The following is a 9,738-nucleotide window of genomic DNA, read 5'->3' as shown; positions in this document are numbered from 1 at the left end:
GTGTGAACATGCACTGGCCTCCCAGCCTCAACTCTGCATCAGTGTGAACATGCACTGGCCTCCCAGGCTCAGCTATGCATCAGTGTAAACATGCATGAACCTCCCAGGCCCAACTCTGCATCAGTGTGAACATGCACTGGCCTCCCAGCCTCAACTCTGCATCAGTGTGAACATGCACTGGCCTCCCAGGCCCAGCTCTGCATCAGTGTGAACATGCATGAACCTCCCAGGCCCAACTCTGCATCAGTGTGAACATGCACTGGCCTCCCAGGCTCAAAGCTGCATGAGTGTGAACACGCACTGGCCTCCCAGGCTCAGTGTCTGGACCGTGTGAACCCTCCTGAACTACCAATGTTCTAGTTACTGCCCGAGGGGGTTGCATTCCAAGCTCAGTGTCAGCTGTGATTCTGCATGGATTCAAGGGCTCAGTGTTGAGTCACTGATGACACCACATGGCCTCCAAGGTAGTGTGGTTTCCTTGGAAACCTCCAGGGAATCCCAATATCTTGTTGGTGCACTTTGAAAACTCCTGGCCTCCAAGCTCAGTACTGGTACAGTGTGAGCCTACCCAGGAGTCCCCAGCTCTGTGTGGGATCACTGAATTGACCTCTTAGGCTCAGTGCCTGCTCACTGGAAACCACGTAGCCCTTAAACCCCCGGGGATCAGTTCTAGGTTCACTAGGATTCTCTGTTGCCTCTCGGGCTCAGTTGTAAATCATTGTAAATCTGCATGGCTTCCCAGGATGTACTAATTACTCCTCTGTTGTTATGGCAATATACCATTTCCAACGCGACTTAGAAATGGACGAGTATACTTGTGCTTATCGTTCCAGAAGAATAAGAGTACACCAGGGCTAGGAGCAATAGCAGCAGGTAGGCCCGGTAGCTAGAGCCGGAAGCAGAGAGCATACCGGAAGCAGGGTAAGACTACAACTCTCAAATCCCATCCCCCAGTGCTCTACCTCCTCCAATGAGGTTACACCTCCTAAGCTTCCCCCAAACAATAGCACAAACCAAGTACTAACTGTTCAAATTCTGAGCCTGTGGTAGACATTTCTCATTCAAACCACCACACAGACTCAGGGACCATTCATTGTGGAGTGCTGTGACCTCTAAACTCAATGTCAGATGACCACGAACCTGTGGGTAACCCAGGCTCGCTGCCAGTTCACTGTGAGCCATGTGACTTCCCAGGTTCAATGCCAGCTCACAGTGAACCTCCTTGTCTCCAGGTTCAGGGACACATCGTTGTAAAGCCACTGGAAACCAGATTTTTCTGCCAGGCTGTGTTTGCTCACTGTGCACCAGAATTGATCTCCCAGTTGCAATGTTACAGTCTCCCAGTGAACCTACATCACTTCTCAGGCTCAGTACCAAATCCCCCTCCCAAGCTATATTCAGGGGTCACTGTGTGATGCACTACGTACCCAGGATCGGTTCCAGGTCACTGAACCACCTAAACCTCCCACAGTCTCGGTGAGATCGCTGCACGGAATGGTCCCTCCAGGGACACTGCTGGGACACTATGAAGCCATGTTGACCTCTCAAAGCTCAATGACGGATCACTGTGAACACTCTGGTTCTCCCAGGCTCTATGACTGTGTTCACAGTTAACTGCGAACCTGGAGAGTCCGGCAGAGGCCAGGGTCACTATGAGCCCCAGTTGATATCACAGTTTCTATGTAGGGTCACTGCTAACTCATGTGACTTCCAAGCTCAGTCCAAGGTCACTGTGAATACCTAGAATATCTGTTGTAACTTCCATTAAGCTGGAGAGATGGCTCAGCAGTTAAGAGCACTGACTGCTCTTCCAGAGGTCCTGAGTTTCTTGTGTTTCCAAACGAAATTAAGTTCTCTACAATTTCCGTGAAGAATTGCACTGAGATTTTGATGAGTCAAGTTGCATTGAATCTATAAATTGCTTTCGGTAGGATTGCCTCAATCATTGATCCTACCTATCTAAGAGCAGAAGAGGTCTTTTCGTGCCTGGTATCTGCAATCTCCTTTTTTCTAGGTCTTCAAGTTTTTGTCATACAGGTCTTTTACTTTATTCAATGATGGTTTGGGGTTGTTTTTGTTTTGTTTATTTGTTTGTTTGTTTGTTTTTAGGCTATTGTAAATGGGATCGTTTCCTTGATTTATCTCTTGGTGCATTTGATCTGTTAAATGGCCAAGCTGCTGATGTTTGTGTATTAATTTTTACCCTGCTGCTTTGCTGGATTGGTTCTAGGCTGTCTTTATTAATTATATGAGTTTTCTGTTTAAGTCTCTAGAATACTTTTACTTTTCTAATTTATATTCCTGTTTTCTCCTTCATTTGTCTTATTCCTGTAGCTAACATTGCAAGTACTATATTGAACAGGTAGGTGGTGGAAGGGGAGACATTTTTGTCTCGTGCTTGATTTCAGTGAAAATCCCTCCAGGTTTTCTCCATTTAAAATGACATAAGTTGTGTCCTTGTTGTATTGTCTTTACCATGTTAAGGTAGGTTCTCAACTAGATCACTAGATTCTGCAGGATTTTATCCTGAAGTGATGCTAATTTTGTCAAAAGCCTTATGTACAGCCATTGAAATGACTGTGGTTCTACTCTTGAATCTGTTTATGTACTAAATTACATTTATTGATTTATGAATATTATCTCTGGTGATCATGGTGGATAATCTTTTTGACATGTTCTTCAGAGAGATCTGCCTGTAAGCTCCTTCCTTCCTTCCTTCCTTCCTTCCTTTCTTCCTTTCTCTTACCTTTGTCTGGTTTTGATATCAGGATAATACTACTAGCTTTGTAAAAATAATTTCTTCCTTTTCTCTTTTACATACTAATCTGAGGAACACTGGGGCTCCTCTTTGGTGGTCTGGTAGAATTCCCTGTGGAGATCTGACCCCTGGGATTTTTGGGTTAGGAGATTTTAGTTACTTCTATCTCACCGGTTGGTGATGGGTTTACATAAATGACTTTCCTCAATATATCTAGAAGGTCATCCATTTCCTTTAGATTTTCCAGACTAACCTAATATAATTACTAAAATATGTGCCCGCAATTCTCTGAATTTCTCTTTTCATCCCTGATTTTATTAATTTTGGTCTTTTCTGTGTGTATTTTATTTAATTTGGCTGAAAGTTTGTCAATCTTGCTGATTTTATTTTCTGTAATTGTTAGGACTTTAACTCTGCCTAAAGCAAATATTTAATGTTTTCCAGATGAATTAATGTTGGTTCTTTTGGTTTTTTATTTTATTTCTGATATTATAATATAATGACATATTTTCCCACCCCTCTCTAGCCTCTAAACCACTGGTTCTCAACCTGTGAGTCTTGACTCCTTTGGGAATCAAACAACCCTTTTACAGGGGTTGCCTAACACCACCAGAGAACAGGGATAATTACATGACAATTCACAACAGAGACAAAGTTATAGTTACAAAGTACAACAAAAATAATGTTATGATCGGGGTTACCATGCCATGAGGAACTGTATGAGAGGGTTTGTAGCAGTGGGAAGATTGAGAACCACTGCTCTAAACCTTCCCATATATCCCTTCTTGCTCTCTTTCAAATGTATGGCCTTTTTTTTCATTAATTGTGGTTACATACATATATGTATGTGTATATATAAATATATGTGCATAATGTGTATATTTAGGAATATATATATAAAATTTTAAATACAACCAACATAGTCTGTATAATATTACTTATATGTATGTGTTCGGGGCCAACTATTTGATGTTGGATAACCAATTGGTATGTTTTTCCCTGGGGTAGACTATGTCTCCAACTCTCAGCGTTCCTTAGTGGCCTGGAGTTCTTGGTGCGAGTTGAGGCCTGAAGGTCTTTCCACTGTGCTTGTTAGCATGTCTGTTGCTGTCCTTCTTTGGCTTGTCTTAGGCAATCATATGGGTAAGACTTAGTGGGAGTAGCTTTTAACATTACTAGGAGACACTATCCCACAGCAAACTACTCCAGTCCTCTGGCTCTTAACAATTTTTCTCTCCACCCCTCCACAATGTTCCCTTTGATGCAAGAACTGTTTTGCAGATATATCCATTGGGACTGGACTCCACAACTCTACATTTTGATTGGTTGTGGTTTCCTGTCATGGCCTCCATCTGTTGCAAAGAGAAGTTTCTTTGATGGAGGGTAAAGGCTACACTGATCTGTGGCTATAGGGGCAAAAGTAAAAAATATATATATATATATAGTTAGGTTAGTGTAGGTGTAGGTCTTTCACCCCCTGGGTGGTTGGCTAGGTTTCCAGTTCCAGGAATGATTTCCCTCTTGTTGAGTGAGCCGTAAATCCAATTAGAGAGACCTATGAGGATTATAAAGGTGCTTTGGGTCTTCTGGGTGAAAGAGTAGACCAGAGGCCTTGTCACCGATACCTAATGATAGGAAACTGCAAAGACAACACACATGAAGTTCTCTTCCCACAAGAGGTAAGGTTTGTAAAGAACTTTCTAAGCCAGTGGGGAATCTCCGCAGGAAAGACAGCACAAAAGCTGGGGAGTCACAGTTCCTTACAGCCCAGTCCACTTCCCTTCCAGATCAATTTGTCCAGGAGAGAGCAGCAGAAGCTGCCGGAAGCACCACTACACACACACATACACACACACACACATACACACACACACACATACACACACACACACATACACACACACACACACACATACACACACACACACACATACACACACACATACACACACACATACACACACATACACACACATACACACACATACACACACACATACACACACACACATACACACACATACACACACATACACACACATACACACACACACATACACACACATACACACACACATACACACATACACACACACATACACACACATACACACACACACATACACACATACACACACACACACACCAGAGGACTGGAAGAAGCCACAGTAGAGGTCAAGATCCACAGGAAACACCAGCAAAGGCTTTCAACCCCCTCCCACACATGCCAGCACCCACGCATACTGAGGCTTCAGAGACCAAGACCCCCATTCATACACAACCCTTCTGCTCTCATACCCCACAGGGAGCCCAAGGCAGCCAGAGAAATCTCAGAGCTCCATTTTTCTACACCAGTAAGTTGCTGCACACATGTTTTTATTTTATATCTTCTAGCATTTCACTCCAATTCTTGTTTATACGTCCCATGATGACTTGGCTTTGTTCATATGTTGTTCAGTTGGATTTCAGGGCCATTGTTAATGACCCAGTTTATTCTAAATCACATCTAGGGTACCTCCCCCCAACTACTCCTGTGTTTCTCTCTCCTCCATTCTTATCATCTTTTCCAAGTCTCTAAAATCTGGAGATGATAGAAAAATCCCAACTTCCCCCACCTCGTTTTCTTCATTTTCAATCCAATATTTAATCCTTATCTGTGGACTCCCTACTTCTAATCTTATTAACTAAAATCTAAGCATAGATCATTGTGTTTGGGGTTATTTATTCTCCAACAGCTATCGAAATCCAAGGGGGCACTGTTATTGATCAACTTGAAAAACATTTGTACAATGGAGCTATCTAGCAACTATGGATTCCCTCAAAGTTAGTATTCTACTCAGAGAAATAGAGAGTTCGAACCCAGCTCCCTGAGTTCCTGCTCTGAAGAACTATTTTCTGAACCACGCACTGTATCCCATCCAGATCCAACACGGGAAATACCTAAAGTGACTAAACCATAGAAGAACCTCCTCACATCGAATTATGATTAAAGCACTCACCATACAGAATAAAGAAGGCACATTGAAAGTGGCAAGAGAGAAACGCCAGGTCACATGTAAAGAGAGACCTAGCAGAATAACAACAGGTTAGCCAACAGAAACTTCAAAATCCAGGAGGGTCTGGATAGGTGTATTTCAAATTCAGGAAGATAACCACCACCAGCCCAGACTACTGTACCCAGCAAAGCTGTCTGTGATGATTGAAGGAAAAATCAAAATAAGCAAAAGGAATGTGTGAGCACTGAGCCACTGCTACAGAAAATACTTGGGGTTAAAAAAAAAAAACATCCAGTGGATTAAAAAGAAAAACAAATGATCCATGAGGCCACAGGAGAAACCAAAACACACTAGGGAAGCAGGGAGGAGACACTACACGCCATAAAATGACAGGAATCAAAACAAATGTCTCAATAGTAACTCTGAATACTGACAGCCTCCATTCCTCAATCACAAGATGCAGACCAGTGGATTCAATCAAAAAGCGAGAACTGTCTATTTGTTGTTTCCAAGAAATGTGTCTCTCACAGAGGGAGGACCAGCATCACCTCAGGAGAAACAGGTGGGGAAGGAGGCTCTGAGGACCAGGATCAGAAGCCACTGTCCCAGCTCTTGACAAAGCAGTCTTCAAACCAAAACATGTGAGAAAGGATCCAGGCATTCACGTTGGTTAATGGAACAGTTTCATCAGAAGCATACCAGGAGATGCATGGATTAGACTCAGTGGGTTCTGTTTTTTGTTTTTGTTTTTTTTTAAGGAGAGGGCATACAGGTAAGGGCAATGTATTGGGGGCCTTTGGGTAGAATTGAATGGGGACCTGGTGGATCTTATCAAAACACATTGTGTAAATGTGTGAAGCTAAGAGTAAATAAAAATATTATAATCTTTAAAAGTATATTTTCATTAGCTATAACATAATGGCAAGACCCTGTGATGGACACTCAGGTTAACCCTACATGGACTTGGTGGACAGTGCCTAAAGAGGAACTTTTCACCCCCCAGCTCCAGCCACAGACAGCAGCCGGACCAATCAGGGACTTCCCTTCATTGCCTGGAAATCACAAAACGACCCTCTCGCTCCGTGGGAACTCAACTCATAAAACAAAAGTAACACTATACTTAAATGCTTAATAAATTTTAACCCCTCCCCAATCTAATTTTAATAAGTTGAATTATCGTAAACGTTACAGACGTTATAAAAAATTGGCCAGGAGCCCTAAAAACTGATAAAGTACCTTGTTGATGAACTAATTCTTCCAGTCATTTAAGAAGCTCCAAAGGCTACACTCGAGGTGACCAAACCTGGTCTGGGCCTTGAAGAAAACATAGGAAATTTACATTAGACCATGGATTGACCTTATCTAATTGAAAGGAGGCATCTAAACGGTGACTAGGGCAAAGCAGTGAATACATCACTTGGTGTTTTCTTCTGGCCTCGAACTCTATTACATCCAGTGGTGATACAACTCGAACATTCAAAACTCACGCACACTAACAAGCCATTCCGTATAGCATCACACACATGTTCTGCCTGCTTCCGGAGAGAATCCCAGTTGCTAGGCAGGGAACAGAGAGCTGCTGGGGAAATTTGGATTGCCACATCTGATTCTAGTCAGAACCTGCTGTCTCTGGGGAAGCCCGTGGCTCTGCATGACTCCGGTAGCTGCAGGAAGCCGGAGTCTCTTCAGTCCTGGAGTTTGCCGGTTTGTTCCTTTTGGCTTCCTATGTGTATGGTAGAAGAGACGTATCGAAATGCTTGGGCACGGAGCCCTCACATAAGGGCTCACAGAGTAATAAATTGCCACCGTTTCCCCACAGCGCTAGTCTTGTGAACGCACAAACGGGGGCCACCAAGAACCTATTGTGTTGCCAGGAAACTGTGGTCTAGGATTCTTCCTGTGTGCCTATCTCCATCAGCCAAACTAACTGAACAACTGTCAGCTCTGCTCTGCCTTTCCTGGGTAGCCACTGGCTTCCTAAAAGGCCTTGAGTAAGCACTAACAGAAATGGCTATTTGTGTCGCAGGAGGGGGATCCAGAGAAAGAGAAGTCCAGATCCGACACACCGACCGTGACCGTGGTAAAGAATGAAGAGTGTCCTGCTTGTCGAACACGTTTAAGAAAGGTCAAGGAGACTTGGAGGCAATGCCATGGGAAGCCCAAAACAGCTAGCCTAATTTTCTACCACTGCTCTCCCGGCCTGAGCTTTTCCAAACAAATCTTGACTGTTCTCAGCCTCCACCGACACGCACCTCCACGTACGCTGGTCGCTGAGTGGAAGTGAAGATCCAAGCTCTGACAGTAACAAACCCACCAGAACACAAAGGAGATCAAACACATGAGCAAGTCAAGCTCATGAAGGGCAGCAAGAAGGCAGCCGAGGGAGAGGGGTTAATTCTACCTTGCAGGCTTTTCCTGCAGCTGTCTGCATTGCCCTCAGCTTGCAGCAGCAGACTCGGCAGGCAGCACTCCCCTCTGAGAGACTCTTCTCCCACGGCTCTTTTGGGATCTCATGGCTATTGAATTTCTGTAACATCAACTTGGTGGATCCCTTCTAGTGACAAAGGGTACCTAGAACAATTGTGGATGCAAATAATGTTTGTAGGAACCTCTTCAGGCTTGAGAAAGGATAGTGCCTTTCTGATCCCAGTGAGGTTTTTCTTTCTTTTTTCTTTTCTTTTTTCTTTCTTTTTTGTAGAGATAAAGAGTTGAGAAGATATAAAGCTGTACATGGCATTTTGTAATTACAATTCTGAGTGTCTTTTGCACACTTTTGGGTTTAATTACAGCAGAAATTGTAGCCACTGACGTTGAACTCTTTGTGTAAACAAACGGGTCCAAGCAACATATTCACCCATTCATAAGGAATGCATCCATCCATGCATAGGGAATGTATTTATTCGTCGGGAATGCATAGATACATAGTTGGGGACTGTGGTGAAATGGAATTAAACCTGATCACCCCTAAACAAGACTTGAAATTCCATGCACAGATAAGTGAGCCTGTATCTAGAATTGACCTTCCATCAGAAATGTACATCAGAGTTCTGTAGGCTTTCCAGTGAATTACCTATGACTTGGAAGGGTAAGAACATCTCAATGCACATGCTTCTTTTCTAGAACCTCCAAATGGGAGTCCATCCTCAAAAATATAAAGGGCCAAACCCTGAAGTTTTAAAGCCACTTTTAGAGAAAATAAAAGGCGATGCCAAAATGACGTCGGAGAGTTTACAGGTTGGAATAACCTCTGGCCGAGGCTAACCACCCTGATGGTGTGCACAGGAGCTTCCTAGGTCAGTTATAGAAAAATATCACCAAGTGGGTGTCTTCAATCACCAGAAATTACTTTCCTTCCAATCTGAGGGCCAGGGTTCTAAGTCCAGATGTTGGCAGGGCATCACCCCTCCTACGGCTTGGGGAGAAGCCTTCCATGACTTTCAGATTCTAGAGGCTCCTGGTACCACTTAACCACAGTTGCATCTCTCCAGTCGATGTCTTCATCAGGAGCTGTGTGACTCTGCTTTTCTGCTTGTGTTTGATCTGTAGTCAAAACCCACACTTGGAGAGAAATTGTAAAAATTCACTTAGGCTAATAATTCATAAAATTAAAATGTACTTCCCCAAACTTCTGCAGACGGGGAGTCTTTATTTACAATGTTTTCCCTAGAGCCAGTCTCTTGTGCGCTACCTTGGAGCCCATCAATATTACAACCTGCTGAGGTAACAGGCTTGGCAGAGGCTTCCAGTCCCTTCCTGTGTCCCCAGCCATGTGCTCCTCCACCCACTCACACACTCACCCTGTTGCCTAATGCTCGGTTCTTAGACTCACACAATGCTCTTGTGTCTGGGTCTTATGTTCTCTGAGAAATCTACCCAAAGCATTCGTTCAAGGCATTGAGCATTGCCAAGCCCCTCACTATGAAAAACACTAGCATGACAGGATCTTAAAAGATTTTATATATATATATATATATATATGTATAC

The 9,738-nt window shown here is 43.5% G+C and overlaps 1 long non-coding RNA gene across 1 annotated transcript in view; it reads right to left on the bottom strand.

The window, feature by feature from the left end:
- The window catches only part of LOC116087316, a 9,241-nt gene extending 1,669 nt beyond the window's left edge, over positions 1–7,572 (bottom strand). Inside the window, exons 1-2 of the long non-coding RNA XR_004117356.1 lie at positions 7,375–7,572; positions 6,991–7,068 (exon numbers count right to left, since the gene is read on the bottom strand). This is a non-coding gene — a long non-coding RNA (uncharacterized LOC116087316). The remainder of the gene's footprint in view (positions 1–6,990; positions 7,069–7,374) is intronic.
- Between the last annotated feature and the right edge of the window lie 2,166 nt (positions 7,573–9,738).

Source organism: Mastomys coucha, unplaced genomic scaffold, assembly GCF_008632895.1.
Source record: "Mastomys coucha isolate ucsf_1 unplaced genomic scaffold, UCSF_Mcou_1 pScaffold13, whole genome shotgun sequence".
Lineage (NCBI taxonomy): Eukaryota > Metazoa > Chordata > Mammalia > Rodentia > Muridae > Mastomys > Mastomys coucha.
This window is presented reverse-complemented; position numbering and strand designations above follow the sequence as displayed.